This window comes from Scyliorhinus torazame, chromosome 30 (genome assembly GCF_047496885.1).
Source record: "Scyliorhinus torazame isolate Kashiwa2021f chromosome 30, sScyTor2.1, whole genome shotgun sequence".
NCBI lineage: Eukaryota > Metazoa > Chordata > Chondrichthyes > Carcharhiniformes > Scyliorhinidae > Scyliorhinus > Scyliorhinus torazame.
Window position 1 is genome coordinate 22,948,438 of NC_092736.1, and position 20,804 is coordinate 22,969,241.

At 45.5% G+C, this 20,804-nt stretch overlaps 1 protein-coding gene across 1 annotated transcript in view; it reads right to left on the minus strand.

Annotated features, from left to right (window-relative positions):
• LOC140404429 (probable E3 ubiquitin-protein ligase HERC1) overlaps nt 1-13,544 on the minus strand; it is a 300,792-nt gene extending 287,248 nt beyond the window's left edge. The window contains 1 exon segment of the mRNA XM_072492956.1: nt 13,390-13,544. The gene's annotated coding sequence lies outside the window, so the exon portion shown is untranslated.
• Between the last annotated feature and the right edge of the window lie 7,260 nt (nt 13,545-20,804).

Consider the following 20,804-nt stretch of genomic DNA (forward strand, 5'->3'; position numbering starts at 1 on the left):
TTATCAAAATCCTTGGCCCTTGACCCTCCTCCTTCCCTGGTGAGCAGGACTCAAGGCCTAGACTGGCTCTCTCTCTCTCTCATTCTGCTTCTTCGGTAAAAAAGGTTTCATTAGTTAGCTCTGCTGCCCGGCTTCACCATTTTTACAAATTACTTCTTTTTTTTTTTAAATTATCAATGCATTGCTTTGACTTTTTTTTTTTAAATATAAACTTAGCAAATAATTTATGGTCTCTTCATACCTTTGCTTAATTTATGTTTAATGCTCTTTTTAAGTATACTATAACTAAGCCCCCTAACAGCTGACCATGTCCAACAAAAGGTCGTCATCTAAGGTAGAACCAAATATGACTACCAATGGACATGGCTCTAGAACCACCCAAAGAGTCGCCAATATAGTGTTGAAAAAGGAAACCCAGAGGTTGGCAAGTTTGGGGCAGGACCAAAACAGGTTTGTGTGGTTAGCTGGGGCAAGTGAACAACAATCACACTTGTCCTCCACGTTTGGGACAAACCCACTCATCCTTGCCTTGGTCAAGTGCGTCCCATGTAGCACCGGGCTTAAGAGGACATGAAATTGATCCAGCTCCCCCTCCCATCTCACCCTTGCCCCATCCAATAGGGTGGGATCTGATGAGAGAATAGCCATATAGGTCTGAGATAGCCCCCTCACCAGGTTGAACCAAGGATAAAACCTTCTTCAGCAAGGAGGAAAATGACAGCGCCAAAGGAAAGGAAGGAAAAACTTTATGGGAAAAGTCATGAATCTGAAAAAAATGAGGCGCTAGAATTGGGCAACTACAATTCAGCCAGCTCCCTGGCAAATCTTCCGTCTACACATAGGTCTGCAAAATGTTCAAGTCACTTTGCCTTCCAAAATTTATATGAAGGGTCCAAAATGTGACTGTTACAAATAGGGGCTACAGAAGACAGAGAAAAGAGCTTAAAGTGCTGCCAAAACTGTTCCAAACCGAGGGAGGAGACCACCACTGGACTGGAGGGAAATCTAGCAGGAGAGAAGAGCAGTGGTGCAATAATTATGGCATGAAGAGTAGAGGTAGTGCACGAGCAAGCCTCCATTCTGCCCCAAATAGAATTGGGGTCACTAATCCACAGCAAAACAGTTCAGATGTTAGCAGCCCAATTGTAAAACTCTTACCCACCCAAATAGTGCAGAAGGAGGCCATTTGGCCCATCGAGTCTGCACCGACCCACTTAAGCCCTCACTTGCATCCTATCCCCATAACCCAATAACTCCTCCTAACCTTTTTTTTTGGTCACTAAGGGCAATTTATCATGGACAATCCACCTAACCTGCACGTCTTTGGACTGTGGGAGGAAACCGGAGCACCCAGAGGAAACCCACGCAGACACGGGGAGAACGTGCAGACTCCACACAGACAATGACCCAGCAGGGAATTGAACCTGGGACCCTGGCGCTGTGAAGCCACCGCGCTATCCACTTGTGCTACCGTGCCGCCCTCAAAAGTGGAAATCAATTAGCAACCCTCAATAAAATAGGATTTGGGCAAAAAAATTGGAATACGTTGAAAGAAAAAGAAAAACCTAGGAAGTACATTCATTTTAATTGTTTGGGCCCTATCCACCAGAGACAGAGGGAGGTTGTTCCACCTCTGTAGATCCACTCTGACACTATTAATCAGGCTTGAGTAGTTTAAGTGAAGCCCAATTATGGGCCACCTGGACCCCCAAATAACAGAAACTGGTTTTGGAAAGGCAGAAAGGGAATGAGCTAACTGAGCTTTTCTACCGGGGGTGGGGGGGGGACAGCGCAGGATCGATTCCAGGTCACTGTCCCTGTGGAGTTTGCACATTCTCCCAATGTTTGCGTGGGTTTTGCCCCAGAACCGAAAGATGTGCAGGTTAGGTGGATTGGCCACACTAAATTGGCCCTTCCTCTTGCCTAAACTCAATTTATAACCAGAGAAGGAGCCAAATGTATTAAGCATCTTCATTATGCTATTGATGGAGGGAGTCAGGCCCGTAACGCACAGAAGTAGGTTATCCGCATACCCGTGCTCCTTCTCATCACAACAAATACCCCTCCATTGATCAGAGGCTCTCAACACTATAAACAGAGGCTTTATAGCCAACGCAAACAAAATTGGGGAAAAATGGGCAGCCCAGTCTAATGCCCCTACCCAAGGGAATGGAATCGGGGCGTAGAGTGTTTGTGTGAACGGGGAAAGTAGGGACATTAAACAGACCAGGAGGCAAATTTATGGCCGAATCCAAATCTCCCGAGAAACTCAAATAGATATTCCCATTCCATCTTATCAAACGCCTTTTCGGTGTCCAGAGATACTACAACCTCAGGCTCAGGTGCTGGGGAATGGGAAATAACAATGTTTAAAAGGCGTGATCTTCCAGAATTATACCTGGGAGGCAAGGCTCCATCGGAGCACCAGGACCTTTGCCAGCAGCTTAACGTCCATTGAGATGGATCAGTGCGAGCAGCACTCAACTGAAGATCTCAGAGGCTTGAGTGAGGGTCGGAGGAAATGAAACCCAAGACAGTGAGACATTAAACATATCAGATATTACAGGTACGATATGTTCTGAGAATTTTTGTAAAACTTGACTGGGAAACAAGCCATCAGAAAAATGCTTCCTGGCCTGAGTATTTTCAGCATCTGCAGTATTTGCTCTATTACACACTCAATGCTGGGCATTTGGAAGTTTTGTAAAAATTCATTTACGGGATGTGGGCATCAGCGACCTAAGCCAGCATTTATTGCCATCCCTAACTGCCCCCCTTTAACGGAGCGCTTGCCAAGCCATTTCAGAGAACAATTTTAAGAGTCTGGATCTTGGGAGTCACATGTAGGCCAGACCAGGCAAAGGCAGCAGATTTCCCTCATGATCTAAATTGCTTTTTACAACAATTTAAAACGGTGATTGGTCACCATTAGACTTTTAATTACATTTTTTTATTGAATTAAATTTATTTTTTATAAATTTCAAAGTGCCCAATTCTAACCACTGCGCCACCGTGCCGCCCAAATTCAAATTCAAGTCATGGGAGTCCCAGGGGCTTTACACTGGGTCTCTGGATTACTAACCCAGTGATAATACCACTACGCCATCACCTCCCTGGCAAAGTGTGGTTAGTTTCAATTGGAGATGGAAAAATATTTATCACTCGATGCAGTGTAATTTTTGTGAGCAAAGAAATAGCACATCATTGCAGGTGAATTGGTCGGTGATTATTTACTGGAGGGTTCAGCCATTTTTAAACTTGGAAATGAAAGCACGAGTCCTGTATCAACTGAATCGGTCACTGTTGGTTCAAGCTATTCTCAGGTGTACATGGGATTGTTGTTTGTAGTGCTTTTGAGCTTCACGTATTTTGGATATTGCTGCCTGGATATTGCATAGAACAAGGTTAAATAGCTGGATAATATGAACAACCAAATGGTGTGCAATTGTCTGACAAAGCCATGGTTGTAACGTGCATCATGCTGAAACCTGAGCTTTCGATGGGTTTTAGAAATTCAGGCAAAGGGTACAAAAGCCAAGGGGTTTTGCTGACCCTATATAAAACAGTTAACTCCACTGTGACTAGGGCTCCCGATTCTGGGCACCCAAAAGATGTGATGGCTTTGGAAATTTTAATTCATTCATGGGATGTGGGCATCGCTGACCTCGGTCAGCATTTATTGCCCATCACCAACTGCCCTTGAACTGAGTGCTTGCTGGGCTATTTCAGCGCACAATTGTAAGAGTCAACCACATTGCAGTGGATCGTGGAGAAGCGATTTACTGGAATGGGTCCAGGAATGAGGGATTAGAGAGAATTTGGGGTTGTTCTTCTTTATGCCAAGAAGCCCGAAGGGATTTGCTGGAGGTGCATAAAATGATGGTATCCAATGACTCAAGGATTGATGATCTGATGGCCCAGATTTATTAAATTGACTGGCAAAAGAACCAAAGGCGACATGAGGAAAAACATACGAACTGAAGAATCAGGAAGAGTAGGCCACTCGGCCCCTCCAGCCTGCTCCACCATTCAATAAGATCATGGTTAATCAGCCTCGCATTTCTACCTGCCGATAATCTTTCATCCCCTTGTTCATCCAAGAATCTGTCCAGCTCTACCTTAATAATATTTCAAGTTTCTGTTTCCACCACCTTTTGAGAAAGAGAGCTCCAAAGACCTACCACATTCTTGAGAGAAAACGTCTCCTTTTACAAAATGACCTTTTGGTTAGGATTTGGAACGTAATCCCGCCCTAATATTGTGGTGGATAGAGATTCAAAGATTATTTTTGAAATAAATTGAGAACACCCAATTAATTTTTTCAAATTAAGGGCCAATTTAGCAGGGCCAATCCATCTACCTGCTCATCTTTCAGTTCTGGGGGCGAAACCCACGCAAACACGGGGAGAATGTGCAAACTCCACACGGACAGTGACCCGGAATCGAACCTGGGACCTCGGCACAGTGAGGCAGCAGTGATAACCACTGTGCCACGGTGCTGCCCCAGGGAAAGAACAATTGGAGGATGGGTGGTAGGACTAACTGGATTCGCTTCAAAAGAACTTGCGCAGATTCAATGAGCTGAATGACCTTCTGTGTTGCACTATTCTGTAGGACTCACAGTCCAAAGTGCATTGTGAAGGCATTTGACAGAAGCTGTTGAGGGTTGGGTGGGGTGGTAAACAGCCCCGAAAAAGGAGGCAGCAGGGCCCATGATTTCTCTCCATGGCCCTGGCAACCCCCAAGGCTTCCAGGCCCCAGCTTTAATCCCAACAAATGTTTCTCGGCCCAAGTGCTCCCAATTCTTCCCAATAGACCCAAATAATCTTTTAAAAAGCTGTGTGCGCATTTTCGAGCTGCTGAAACAGACCAGCACATTTCAATTGAACAAGCTGCCCAAGTGACCCAAGGCTCTATTTACTGAGCGATTATATTTTAACAGGTAGAGCACCAGTCGATCAGAAGATAAATTTTCCATTAGATTATATAATACCGTACTTCTTTCCATGCAAGACAGATACGGATCAAGATGGTAACAAGAGATTTCTATTGACGGTTCACAGTCGAGCGTTGTTGCTTTATTACAGAGTGGTTATTCCATTTAATGCACAATGTATTCTTGGAGCACTCTAACTTGGCAATGACTAAATTAGTACTCTGGAGGTCACATTAATGCTATAAAAACTAGGAATAGAAAACTGCATATTTCCGTTTTGTCTATACTGGAATATAGCAGTTGTGGAAGGGTGGATGTGGGGGCACTCGGAGAAAATGGTGTAGTAGAACAGGACCATTAGCAAAAGAGTCATGGAATGTGCCAATGTGCAGGTGGGAAGTATAGAGCAGATGGGGAAGAATATGCAAGGGTCGGAGAGACGGTCAAAGGGAATGGGGTATGGATCTACTGGGGAGAGGGTTAGAACTGGTTAATGTTGGGAGAAAGGTGAAAGTTATTTCTTAGGAAGAGAATGAAGATTGCTTTCCAAGCGGAGGGCCAGTGTGGAAGCAGTGGAATGAAGTCTAGATAGAGCTCAGGCCAGGGGAACGTCTGCAGGTCTTTGGAAGCACCACACACAAGGACATGCCGAGATGTGGGAGGAAGGATGTAATTAGGATCAGCCAGGCAAGAGTTTTAAGACTGATAGGATTTGTTGTTCAGAGTCTGAGGGAATTGGAGCGGGCAATTTCAGCAGCAAAGTCAGTTTTTGTTACTTAAATCACAAGTGTACTTATTCAGGTACTGTAACTGTGAAAATACTGCAGTGGAAGTACACGCTAGATCAGGAAGGCCAAATCTGGGTTTGGACATTGTATGCGGGGAGACCCATAAACAACCAAGAAATTAATTGTTAAAATTATTGTTACAAATAAGCATAATGATGCATTAAACAGAATAACAAAACCCTTGTGGTTGAGTGTCATGGTTTCTTTCTCCACAGTTGCTGCCTGACCCGCTGAGTTATTGTCAATATTTTCTGTTTTTATTTCAGATTTTCGGCACCCGCGGTACATTTCAAAAAGAAGTTCTCCCAATTCGATCTGTAATCTGTTCCACAACTGTTAGGGAACACGTTTTGAATTTTCAATTCTCTCAGAACACAAAAGTCCAATCCAAAAATAAAATCTAAAATTTAGCTGCACATCTGGCAAGGACAGAATACACTTCTGCTCTAATTTTCAGGAGCGCGTAAACAACTAATCTCCCAGGTCCCCATCTCAAAATGTTAAACCAAGGTTGCTTGTAGAGACCTTCAGTTTTGGAACGCACCTTGGGACTTGCTGCATTTATTTTTTAATATTTCAAACTCTTGCAGACTAACTAGGGCATGATAGAAGATTTTGCTGGGTCTACAGATCCGCTAGCCTCTGGTCCTTTTTCTAACTTACTTAAATATATATTCTCCATTTTCTGAGCCTTCTGCCATGAGACAGTTTCTCCTCATTTACTTAAATCAATACTTTTCATGATTTTGAACACCTATTAAATAACAACTTCCTCTGCTCCGAGAAAAACCACCCCACCTTACAAACTCGCCACATTTAACTGAAGTGCCACATCGCTGGTATGAAAGCAAACCAGCCAGGAATATAAATACGGATTGGAAAAGCTTTTACAAGCATATAAAAAGAGAGTTGTTAAAGTAAACATTGTCCCTTTAGAAGGAATTATGGGGAATGAGGAAATGGCAGAGACCTTGAATTAATAGCTTGCATATCCTACTGTGAAGACAGGAACAAGTTATATGCTGGAAATTGAGGGTAACCCAGGGGAGCTTTCCCAGCCCGAGGGAGTTGGAGGAGAAATTTGAATTGACGGGAGGGAATGAGTTTAGATACCTGCAGGCGCGGGGCTTCCTACGCAGGCAGGTCTCAACCTTCCCGCTCCTACCACCAAGGGGATACAGGACAGGGTAGTTTCCAGAGTATGGGTGGGAGAGGGGAGGGTTTTGGACATCTATAAAAGAACTCATGGAGTCAGAGGAAACAGACCGAGGAGCTGAAACACAAATGGGAAGAGGAGTTAGGAGGAGAGATAGTGAGTGGTCTCTGGGCAGATGCGTTGAGTGGAGTCAATGCGTCCACATCATGCGCCAGGCTCAGCCGGATACAATTTAAGGTCATTCACCGGACACACATGACAGTGGCCCGGATGAGCAGGTTCTTTGGGATAGAAGGCAGGTGTGCAAGGTGTGCGGGAGGACCAGCAAACCATGTTCATATGTTCTGGGCGTGCCCACTGCTAAGGGGATTCTGGCAGGGGTTTGCGGATGTCATGTCGAAGGAGTTAAAAACAAGGGTGGCACCGAGTCCAAAGTTGGTGATTTTTGGAGTGTCGGAAGATCCGGGAATCCAGGAGGAGAAAGAGGCAGATGTTCTGGCCTTTACCTCCTTGGGAGCCCGGAGACGGATACTATTAGCTTGGAGGGACACAAAACCCCCAAAGTTGGAGAACTGGCTACCGGACATGGCTAGCTTTTTGCCTGGAGAAAATTAAGTTCGCCCTGAGAGGGTCAATGTCAGGGTTCGTCCGGAGGTGGCAGCCGTTCGTCGACTTCTTCCGAGAAAATGAACTGTCAGCAGAGAGGAGGGTGGGTGAGGGTGGGGTGGGGGAGGTTTAGTTTAGTGTGTAAGAAAGATGGAACCTGTGAGGGAGGAGGACGGCCTTTGCATTATGTTTATATTTGTATGTACACTGTTTCTTCTGTTATTGTTACAAAATCACAAATACCTCAATAAAATGTTTTATAAAAAAAAGAAATAGAGGGTAAGCCATGGGCTCATAAGAGTGGGAAAATTAATGTTAAGGCGGCATGCTAGCACAATGGTTAGCACTGTTGCTTCACAATGCCAGGGTCCCAGTTTCGATTCCCGGCTTGGGTCACTGTCTGTGTGGAGTCTGCACATTCTCCCTATGTCTGCGTGGGTTTCCTCCGGGTGCTCCGGTTTCCTCCCACAAGTCCCGAAAGACGTGCTGTTAGGTAATTTGGACATTCTGAATTTGCCCTCTGTGTAGCCGAACAGGTGCCGGAGTGTGGCGACTGGGGTTTTTTCACAGTAACTTCACTGCAGTGTTGATGTAAGCTTACATGTGACAATAAAGATTATTTATTTAATATCAGCATTAAAAAAGTACTAGAGAAACTAAAGGGCTAAAATCCAACAAATCCCCAGGACCTGATAAACCCTTACATGGCAACTTCCTCGAGGGATTCCCCAGCACATCATTGGAGCACCCCCTAAATGCAACTCTGGGGAACTGGCAAGTTATGGTCCATTAATATGGATTTGGCTACTGTAGCCAGAGTCAGTCAGTCAGGTCTCAACCATAACGGTTGACTGCTTTGGTCAGGTGCCAAACTCTGCCGATTCAAATTGTGGGGAAAACCCATTCTTGCACAAAGGTGCACCAATAACAGCTTCAGCAACAATAGTGTGACAAGTTAGAGGTGAAAAAATATCCTTCATAATTTTAAGCATCAAACGTTTTGAGGAAGGTAGGAGGACAAATAAATAAGGCACTTGTAAGTTAAGTAAATACTGCAAATTAATTGTGGAACGAAGGAAAAATAATTCTCCAATATAAAGTGCTGAAAATAACAGATTTGGGGGAAAATCATTGAAGTTAGTTGTAAATTTTGGAATACGAGTAACTTGACAGTAATAACCCCCATGGCCAATTGATTAATTATTTATTTTTTAAAGAACAAGGTGTTGACTGAATTGGAATTGTTCAGGAACGCAATCCATGGCCGCTTCCATGCCAGAACCTGCAACTGTACAATTACAGATAACTAATGCATATACAGAGCTTAAATGTTCACATTGGGGCAGTTTGACTTTGTTGTATAAAAGGAAGGGTTAAATCAGAGTTGCATTTTAAACTGCAGCAAAACCACAGTTAACTGTGTCAATTGAAGTGCCTACAAGTGAGGGCATTGACTGGATGGCTATTTGATATCGAGACACGCACAAGAAACATTGACAAGAGTGGAGCAGAATCAGAAGAAAAATACCTGTAATGTTTCACGCTGTGAATAAATCTATTCCAAACAAAGGCTGGCTCTGTTTTTTTTTGCTTTTCAACTGATTAGCAGGGCTACAAGAGTAACCATCAGAAATGCCATGCAACACGTTCTGTCGACCCAGGCCTAGAGGGCTGATCTAACTACCGTATAATTTAATGTAATTGCTTACTGTTAGATTATCCTTGAATTCGGAGACGACCAAATTCAATTTGGTTTTGCTTTCTGATGGTGTATATACTATGGATCTCATTGATATGCCTAAGTGGCCCATTAAGAGCAAGCTTGAGTCACCTCGTTCAAAAATCAGCTACATCTCACAACATTTGTATCTGCTGTGACAGGTGTACCGAATATTGAATAAAAGTTTCAAAATCGACTTCTGAAGACAAGAAAACTATCCAGTTTGGATGCAACTTTTGAAAAATATAATTGTCGTTTGCTGAAAAGGGCAAGTGGTTAAGCAAAAAAAAAAAGGGGGGGGGGAGAAGATACACTTCAAATTCAAATAGACATTTACAGTAATTACCTATTTAATTCAAACATTTATTTTGTCTCTCAAAAGATTTGCTTGCCTTTATTTGTGATATGACTGTTAACAAATCTTCCTTTTAAATCCCAATGAAACAAGTTAAAGAATGCTACTCTGGCCCTTCCAAACTGACTACGCAAAAGGCTGCAGCAAAGAAAGTACTGTCCACCTGCGCAGGTTAGAAATCTGGAAAACATGCAGGGCACATGCAAGCTATTATCACATGCATCACTGGAGCAAATTGAGACACAAGTGTATTTGAGGGGTTACACCTGCATTATGGTACAACAGAAAACAAGAATGAAAACTATCCAATCCTGAAGAACTCTTTTCCAAAATATACACACGGATTTAACCTTAGAAGATGATGATTAAAAACAAGACAATTAGGGGGTCCAAAATAATATGGCAGAATGAGTACATGCAACGGGATAAAATTTAAAGGCTTCCATTTATTTCTTACATCAGATATATTTTGGGAAAAGACAGCTCACCTTTTAATCTCAATTTGAATCACTAAACCTATACACCTGAAATTGAGATTTCAGAAGGCAAATTTAACAGATTAAATTGAGACTGCGAATGGTATTATTTTCCTGCAGGGTTTTATTTTGTCAAAGATGAAGGTCTCAAAATTGCACATTTCCAACAACTTAATCTATATTGGCTCAAGCTCAGAGCTACATATTAAAGTTAGGGTTAGTTTTCATTACGTACAAAAGCTGCAAGGATGTTTTATAAAAGAAAGTGCCCTCCAAATCCTGGAATTTTGGCAGGACAGGAGGAATGCCAGAACAACACAGTTTGACAACAACGGGTAAACAGAGGATCGTACACAAGAACAAAGAAAAGTAACAATGGTTGAAATAATGACTCATCATTTCTTTCACCGCAATAGAAAACAATTGTGATGTTGCTTTTCACACATTATGCAGCTCAAAACAAGCAATGTAAGAAAAGTGCTCATTCTATCTAGTATTATCCATTAGTTGCAGAGGTGAAATTGTCAGGGTCATAATCACAGAGCTTAGTCATTTCTGTGCTGGCCAACAAGCACTTGGTCTATAGCCTTGTATGCTTATAGCATTTCAAGTGCTCACCTAAATGCTTAACTGTTGAGGGTCCCGCCTCTACCACCCTTTCAGGCAGCGAGTTCCAGATTCCCACCCCTGAGGTAGAAAGGTTTTTCCTCAAATCCCCTGTGCCTTACTTTAAATCTATGCCCTCTGGTACAACTTAAACAACAAAAGTTTGGGAAATACAAAATACGAACTCATTTTAATCGATTGAAGAAACGTTACGCCTTGCAGGGCAATCCAGAACGAGAGGTCACAGATATAGGTTGAGAGGAGGTAGATTTAGAATTGAAATGACGAGGAACTACTTCTCACAGAGGGTGGTGAATTCGTGGAACACGCTGCCCCATTGTTAGGTGGAATCGGAGTCATTAAATGGTTTTAAGAAGGAGATAGATATATTTCTGATATAAAACCAATTAAATGGATATGGGGAACAGGTGGGGAAGTGGATTTGAGACCATGATCAGCCATGATCTGATTGAATGGCAGAGCAGGAATGAAGGGCTGTGTTGCATCCTTCTGCTCCTAATTCCTACGTACCCTCTTGATAACCAGAGAAAGCCCATCTACTTTTTTTTTTAAACTTTCCCTTTTGCTGGTTACTGAAACTTAGTCAAATCACCATTTTAGACTGCAATCTCCAAAAAATGTTAGTTATTCTAGAATACATATAGAATGCCACCGCAGGTAGGTATTCTATAACTGCAGTATGGACAAAGTTAGAGCCGCTGACGATGGAAGCTCTTAGTGCTATTTTTAAATTAGAAAAGTCCAACAGCCGGCCTTAAAATTATTTACAGCTCATCAAATTTAATGGCCAGAATTTCCAGGCATCGCACAATCTGGGATTTGCACTGTTATGCCCCCGATCATTCCCCTTGTGAACTGAACGTAAAATATCTGGAAAAGCAATCAGAATCAGCTTCTGCAAACGTAATATCAGAAGCAGCTTGGTGAATAGATTATGCTATCAGCATCAATTAAGCATGATTTGAACCATAACAATGTGATTCTGAGTCATAAAATTCAGATATAGAGGTTTTAAAAAAAATTATAGGAGCCCACAACAATGCAATAAAACACGGCAGAAATCACATGCACCTACTTCAATACTAACTACTAATTTGAACCTGCACCCAAAGGATATTGTACAGCAATTAAAAATTCATCTGCAAGCTTCCCCCAGCCATTTCATAATATAAAAGAAATCCAATGTTATAGCAGGACCTGGCGAAAAAAGTTTAATGATTGTCATCGCCACAAGTTTCCAATCCCTACTTAAGTCACCCAAATTCTATAAAGCCATAAATTCAGTGTTGCATTTGGATGGTGGATAACTCTGGTACAAATTGTGTTCTGAGTTTTTTAAATCTATGTATTAAGCAGGTTATGTACAATCTAATTACACAATATTCAACTAAAATTAAATTATTCCCCTCTTTTAAAATAAAAGAAACAATTTAAAAAACAGGATGGTAAAGGCCCTTCATCCATAATAGCTTTCTTAACCTGGAAACCCAACCCCAATCTGGAAGCAAAATATAGGCAGACGGCTTTCGATGTGTTTGACAGGAGCAAATTATGAAACATCTGCCTCCCCAACAAAACCAACACCCAATGACGTTATCAAAATTAGCAAAAAACAGAAACAAAAGCCTCCTTTTGTGCTACAAACTTCAACAGATCAGATGTGTTCAGCAATGTAGTAAAGAGGATTTGAAAGAGGATTTCCAATCTTGAAATACCCCTTTTGCATATCCAAAGTATAGCACAATTTTGCAGAATGGAAGATGCAGAGAGGTGAGAATTTGCTGCACAAATGTACAAGCTGATTCCGTTAGATCCATTTACTCTGCGTGTACAATCTGCCCAGACCCAGATATTTCTTGGCAGACACACAGGAATAGATTTGCAATGTCATGCAAAACCTAATAAATGATCCAGCCTCAGTGCTCGACGTTTTTAAGCATTTGTAGCTATACATATTTAAACATGCTCCATTTTTCACATTACCTCAGCCACAAATACATTGAAGCGATCATTTAGTCTCGTACAAAAGAAGCTCCTCACATTTGAGGGGGGCGGGGTTGGTCAAACGTTGAACATAGACAATGACACTAAGGAGCAAAATATAATGCAAAACGCTCCCCTCATTGAAAACACCACACAGGGGCTTGTGGGGAAGGAACTAGATAACAGCATTTGCCTCGAACAATCGAATGACCCGTCGAGAGGGATTCATGAAAGAAACAAAAATTCTGCAGAACGTTTTATTTGGGATAATCCACATTAAATCTATATGAGACAAAAAATTAAATCCCTGGGCTATGCTTGCCTATAAAGACATTAGTACAACAACCCTTGCAAACCGTCACTCCCCTCAGAGCTTTTGATGATGAGGATGAATTAATATCCGACACGGTAAATCTCTTGCAGCAATTGTCCCTTTTGATTGTTAGGGAGTAGATGCTTCTGACCCTTGGTAGGTTGTAAAAGTGCAATTTGGTGTTGCTGCAGGAAGTCGAGACATTAAAGAGTTTTAAATGGTAATAAATGAGGTAATTCTGGGCTCCCCAGCTGTTGACAGGCAGTCAGTCACCTTCCAGCAGCACAGTCAGACCATTGCAGGGGAACAGGCCGCCCCTCCTGTCACAGCCTCTAGCCCCCGCTTGGCGCACTCACCCACCGTGCCCTGACAGGAAAGCCGCCGCCATTGCAATCCCCCCTCCCCGCCCTTATCGCATTTCACACTCACAGCCTCCCCGCTCCGCCACAGCCGCTCTCCGCCCCGCCAGCATTTCACGGGTTAAGGAACCGTGTTGACCAACTCGACATCCGGGAACTTGACCAGGACAACCGGAAGGACGTGCGTCATCGCGCCCTCGGAGAGGGGTTCAAAAACTCGCCCCCATCCCCCTCAAAACCCCTCCGCTGCCTAACCCCGCCCCATCGATCCCGCCCCGCCCCCTCCACTCCATAAACCCGCCCCATCGATCCTTGCCCCGCCCTCTCGATCCTTGCCCCGCCCCCTCTCTAAACCCGCCCCGGCCATCCTTGCCCCGCCCCCTCTCTAAACCCGCCCCATCCATCCCTGCCCCACCCACTTTCCTACCCCCTTCTTCCTAACCCCGCCCCATCGATCCCTGTCCCTCCCCCATCCGCTGCCTGCCTGCCCCCTCCACTCCGAACTTCGCCCCATCCATCCCTGCCCCGCCCCCTCACTAACCCCGCCCCATTGATCCCTGCCCCTCCCCGCAACCAAACTCCATCGATCTGCCCCTCCCCCCTCCGCTGCCTGACCCCGCCCCCTATCCCCGCCCCTCCTGGAACCCCGCCCCACCCCTCCCCTAACCCCGCCCCTTCTCTTCTAACCCCGCCCTTCCATTCCAAGACCCTCCCTCTATCCCAACCCCGCACGCCCTATTTTCTCCCTCCCCTCCACCACCCCCCCAGCACATCCCCTCACTTCTCCATTTATCCCCTCCTCCTCATTTCTTCCACCTCTTTTCTCCCTCCCCTCCTCACCCCCATTGCCTGGTGAACCAGGCTTTGCGATCAGTACTGCGCCTGCGCTCGCCCCGATCCGGCGGTTGCCGGAGGGGGCGGGGCGATCAGTTTGAAAGCCGCGCTCGAGCCTCCGACAGTGGCTGCGCGCGCGGAGGGGGAGGCTCGAGCTGGGTCTCGGGCTGTCTGAGGCGCGGGGTCGCCGATGATGAGCGGGCAGGGGCTGGCGCCAAGCGGAGGAGCTATTGCGCTGCGTCACTTTGCTGCTGAGGTGAAGAAACCCTGTAGTTATTGGCGTTGACGTCTATTTTGTGTATTGAATGGCAATATCGCCAAAAATACGCTGCCGAGTTAAAATCGGGTTGCAATATGTGGTTTGTGATTTGAACCCCTAATCCAGGGGAATGCAAAAACATTTTGGTGATCTCTCTCTCTCCCAGTGCCTTGGCCAACATTCACCCCCATCATCAGGATCTCTGAAACAGATCGGGGCGGCATGTTGGTGCAGTGGTTAGCACTGCTGCCTCACCGCACCGAAGACCCGGGGTCGATCCTGGCCCAGGGTCACTGTCCGTGTGGAGTTTGCACATTCTCCCCGTGTCTGCGTGGGTTTCACCCCCCACCACCCAAACAGATGTGCAGGCTGGGTGGATTGGCGACACTAAATTTATATATAAAAAAGAAACATCACCTGATTGTTATCACATTGTGGAGTCTTGCTGTGCGCATGTTGGCTGCCCCCCTTCTCGCTTTCCAGCAGATCTTTGTCCCAGTTGGTGTAAAGTGCCTTTGGATGTCCTGTGGTTCGTGATCGATGCTCTACAAATTCAAGTGACTCCTTTTGTGCAGTACTGGAGGGAGGGGCAACACGATGGTTAGCATCTGTGCCTCACCGGGCCTGGGACCCGGGCTTTTCTTTAGGTGTTTAATGCTTTTTCCTTCGTGGAGATGGGCAACTCTTTGAGTCCTTGGCTTGAATAAAAACATTGCAATGTTAACAGTACCAGACCCCCCCCCCCCTCCAATTTATATTAGGAAACCGGAGAAGAAACCCCAACAATTTTCCAATTTGTACACAATGAGGAAAGGATGCTGTATGCCTGGGAGTGATTCCACTAACAAATACAAAAACGTATTAAAACAAACATTATTAACGCAGGATTAACCCCATTGACATCCAAGGAGAAAACAGCTTTTCAATGAACAGTTTAGCAGTTCTTTGTTTTAAAGTCTTTGCGCTGACTTTCTCGTCTACTTCTAAAATTTCAATGGGGCAAGATCCACACTCGGGTCAAATGGCACTTATTAATAAAGTGTGGGGGAATCAGTTAGCTGGATGGCTGGTTTGTGACGCAGAGCAATGCCAACAGGGGGAGTTCAATTACCGTACCGGCTGAGGTTACCAGGAAGGCCTCGCCTTCTCAACCTTGACCCTCGCTTGAGGTGAGGTGGCCCACAGGTTAAATCACCACAAGTCAGCACTCTCTCTCTCCCTCTCTCTCTCAAAGGGAAGAGTAGCCTATGGCCCACTGGGACGAGGGTGGCTTTCATTAATAAAGTTAACACTCAGGATTTGTTCACAAAGTCCTTGGAGAGAAACTTTCAGAAGGCAGTCTGAGAGACACAACTCTTTTCCTCAGAAGCCAGAGCCGAACTCTAAAAATGAAACTGAGGACTCAGGGCAGGGCTGGAAACGAAACTAAAAACAGACACAGCTCCTGCCAAGAGTGACATCACAGCCTGCCTAGCTGTTAACCCTTAATCACAGACATATAATCTGGATACCTTAACCTAAGTCCTTTTAATGACTGCTGCAGCGGACATATGACAATATATATTTTTAAATTCCTACATTCATCAGTTAATAAATAATCCAGTCTGTCATATCCCACTTGGGACTTTCAGGGTGTGAATGATTATCATCCTCATGGTTCTCGCGGAGGAGGGCAGCACGGTGGCACAGTGGTTAGCATTGCGGCCTACGGCGCTGAGGACCCATGTTTGAATCCCGGCCCTAGGTCACTGTCCATGTGGAGTTTGCACGTTCTCCCTGTGTCTGCATTGGTTTCATCCCCACAACCCAAAGATGTGCAGGGTAGGTGGATTGGCTACGCTAAATTGGCCCTTAATTGGAAAAAGTAATTGGGTACTCTAAATTTATTTTTTAATAATTATTTATATGGTTGTCGCGGAGTATGAGCTCCCCCGCTGAGGGGCGGGGAACTCCGTTCAGCTATGTATAAAAGGTCGGCCTGTAAGACACCGACTGTGGAGAGAGACTCAGTAGAGATCTACCGAGGGTCGTATATAACATAACTGTAAATAAACCAAAGTTCTCTATTCTTACTCTGTGTGGACGTCCCGTGTCTTTATTAAACTGGTGACGAGGAGTAAATTGGTTTGCTGACGCCACTACAACCTACTCAGCTGAGCCACCTCCCCGATTTTCTGGACCCAGGTTGGAACCAATTATTTCGGCATGCTTCTGTTTGGACGATTGGATGAATTTGACGCCGGTGTTGAAGACTGGAACCAGTACGCAAAATGGATGCATTACTTTTTCCGGGCCAACAACATCGAGTGAAGAGGCGGCCATACTGCTGACGGCCTGTAGGGCACGCGTTCGGAGTGATCAATGTCTTATGTAGCCGGCGTGTCAGATACGCACTCATTCAGCCAACTTGTGCAACATTTTAATCCAACCCCAGCAGTGATCGTTCAGAGGTATAATTTTAATGCGGCGGAGAGGTCCCCCCCGGTGAGTCCATCAGCGAGTTCATATCGCGGCCACGGAAGATAGCCAAGTTTTGTGAGGATGGAACCGCTTTATCAGATATGCCCTGCGATCGTTTGGTCTGCGGTATAAATAATATGGAGACACAGAAAAAACCTTTGGGGGAGCCTCCATGATTTTTCAACAGGAGCTACAGATCTCTTTGTCCCGAGAGAGCGCGGAAGGCGGCATCCAAGAAATACAAGGGATTGAGGTGAACGTTCTGGGGCAACGCCCTTCATGTGGTATCCCCACAGCCCGGACTGACCGCTGCAGCGACTGGGCGAAGGGCCGTTGAGACGTGGAACATCCCCAGACTCGGCTGAAGGAGATTCCAGTCCGTGTGCGACGTGTGGGTGCCGGTCTCGATGTAACCACAGCAGCAGGAGGGCCAGCCCTTCAGATGCTCTGGTCGAGGTAGGCGTCAGCCGCGGGGCTGGGCCTTGCACGGGATGACCCAGAAGAGATGGAGGATGAGGCTGAGATGCAGTTAAACGTTGGTGGGGCCCCTATTCGAGTTTTGATGCAGGTGAAAGACCATATGCTCCAGATGGAATTGGATACGAGAGCTGCCGTTTCTGTGGTGGTGCAGAGCACCTTTCATCTTATTAAGCGGGGTGCGCGCACTTTGGCTGACACAGCGGCTCGTTTGGCCACTTATACTGGGGGGAACGACTGAATATTGTGCGGAGGATGCTTACTCTGGCAGTTTATGGGTGCCTATCGGTTCACCTTCCCCCATTGTAGTGCAAGGAAGTGGCCCGAGTGTTGTGCCACAACTGGTTACACCAGCTGCAGTTGGATTGGTAGCATATCCTCCAAATGGGATCTGACGGTCTGCGTCAGGTTGTGAGCAAGTTCCCTGAGGTTTTCCAGCCTGGCTTGGGTACATTTAAAGGGGCCATAGCCCAAATCCAGGCGGACTAGGAAGTCCAGCCGCGATATTTTAGTGCATACCTGGTTCCCTACGCCCGGATGTCGTGCCACTGGAGTGGGTGCAGAGGAAATTCACTAGGTTGATTGCGGAGTTGAGAGGATTGGTTTATGAGGAGAGACTGAGTAGACTGGGACTGTACTGATTGGAATGTAGAAGAATGAGGGATGATCTTATAGATCTTATATATACTTTGGAGTATTGTGAGCAGTTTTGGGTCCCATATCTAAGGAAGGATGTGCTGGCCTTGGAAAGGGTCCAGAGGAGGTTCACAATAATGATCCCTGGAATGAAGAACTAGTCGTATAAGGAACGGTTGAGGACTCTGGGTCTGTTCTCGGAGTTTAGGATGAGGAGGGATCTTATTGAAACTTACAGGATGCTGCGAGATCTGGATAGAGTGGACATGGAGAGGATGTTTCCACTTGTAGGAAAAACTAGAACCAGAGGACACCATATCAGACTAAAGGGACGATCCTTTAAAACAGAGATGAGGGGGAATTTCTTCAGCCAGAGGGTGGTGAATCTGTGGAACTCTTTGCCGCAGAAGGCTGTGGAGGCCAAATCACTGAGTGTCTTTAAGACAGAGATAGATAGGTTCTTGATTAATAAGGGATCAGGGGTTATGGGGAGAAGGATGAGAAAATATCAGCCATGATTGAATGACGGAGCAGACTCGATGGGCCGAGTGGCCTAATTTTGCTCCTGTGTCTTATGGTCTTATGGTAGGTACAGATGTCCTTGCGGTACAGAAACAGATTCAGCTGATGGAGTCCATGTAGCCACAGGGCAGAGACAGATGCTTGGGGACGAGTACCTGGGAAGGGGGGGTGGTGATGAAAAAAAAAGCGTTCTTGAAGGACAAGAAAGACACAATTTGGAAGTGGAAGGAGTGGACATAGGGGCTTGTAGGGGTGGAGGAGGCTGTATGTCCGGGTTAACTGAGAGAATGATTCAAGACGCACCGGGTTTGTTCATGACACACTGAACTCTCAAAATAATACAGATCCTGACACTGAACACAGACGCAGGAAATACCACCCAAAGCGAATTTTACAGGTCTGTGACTGCAAACTGCCCAACTACACTCAGGCCCAGAGAAGCAAGGAAGTCCACGGCACCAGCTTCTACATCAGCCTCGTGTGGTCACACACTGCACTGGAGAGAATTTACCCAGAGAGAAAACGGGGAAAATGGTCAGGCGACCTTTGGGGTCATTTTTGGTGACCATTTGGCAACCCATTCTACTCCATCCAGCGACCCATCCGCTGGTCGCGACCCCCATTTTGAAAATCGCTGCCTTGGATTACAGGATGATAAAGACGGGCTGGTCAGATGGGCAGAGTGGCAAATGGAATTTAACCCTGAAAAGTGAGAGGTGACGTATTTTGGGAGGACTAACAAGGCAAGGGAGTACACAATGAATGGGAAAATGCTGGGAAGTACAGAGGGACCTGGGAGAGAGGGGGGGGGGGGGGCTGCATGTCAGGTCCCTGAAGACAGGATAGGTAGATATGGGATACTTGCCTTTATTAGCTGAGGCATAGAATGTAAGAGCAGGGAGGTTATGATGGAGTTGTATAGAATGCTTGTTAGGCCACAGCTAGAGTATTGTGTACAGTTCTGGTCATCACACCATAGGAAGGATGTGATTGCACTAGAAAGGTTGCAGAGGATGTTGCCTGGGCTGGAGCGTTTCAGCTATGAAGAGAGGCTTATTAGGCTTGGGTTCATCTCCTTAGAGCAGAGAGGGCCGTGTGGTGGGGGGCGGTCTTGATTGAGGGGTATAAAATTATGAGAGACATAGATAAGGTAGATATGAAGAAACGATTCTCCTTAGTACAGGAGTTAATAACATGGGGCATAGATTTAAGGTAAGGGGCAGGAGATTCAGAGGGGATTTAAGGAAAGACCTTTTCACCCAGAGGGTGGTGGGAATCTGGAACTCACGGCCTGAAAGGGTGGTAGATGTGGGAACCCTCACAACATTTAAAAAGCATTTAGATGAGGACTTGAAACTCCGTAGCACACAAAACTATGGACCAAGTGCTGGAAAATGAGAGTGGAGTAGATAGGTGCTGATGGCCGGTGCAGACACGATGGGCCAAAGGGCCTCTTTCTGTGCAGTCTCACTATTATAATCAAGATGCTATATAAATACATTGCCCTTATCATCTTGCACCAAAAGGTTTGAGACAGTATTTAAAGAACTGTAAGTACAAATAGTTCCGGAAATGCATGGAAGTTCTGTTTAAAGGTAGGGAAATAGGATCGTGAGTACATGTTGCAGACTCATGCTGAGAGACAAATCCTAGGGTTTTTTAAGAGGATCTACACATGGTTTTTGGACAACGATAATATTTCAAACGAACTGGCTGAACTTCTAAATGACAGGGAACCAAAGAGAATGGATGAGAGGTCAAACGAGCCACGATATTGTGATCCAAATGATCAGCACGTACACCGTTCTAGTGCAGCTGAGCAGAACACATTATGATGATGGGAAATTAGGTGTTTATAACACAATATGGGTCACAAGCCAGCCAACAGCTGGTCTATAAATGTGTTGCAACAGGGGAGACATGGGGTATGATGTTTGTATAGTGATAGTGTATTTGGAAAAGGTGATGCAATGTTTACATGGAGTTACAGCGAGTATCTCGGAAACAACAATATTTGCTTGACAGAGGGAATATTGCGACTCTTGTGCAGTGGTATCTGATATCGGATTTAAAGAGCAGAACTGCATGTATTTGTTGGATTGCAGGGGCGTCATTCTCCGACCCCCCAGCGGGTCGGAGAATGGCCGTTGGCCGCCGTGAATCCCGCCCCCGCCGGTTGCCGAAGCCTCCCAAGGGAGAAAAGTCGGCGGGGCGTTAATGGCGGCGCAGACGTCGGAGAATGGCACGGGTGTGCGCAAGGCAGCCGATTTTGGGCCTGTCGATATTCTCCCGTCCGG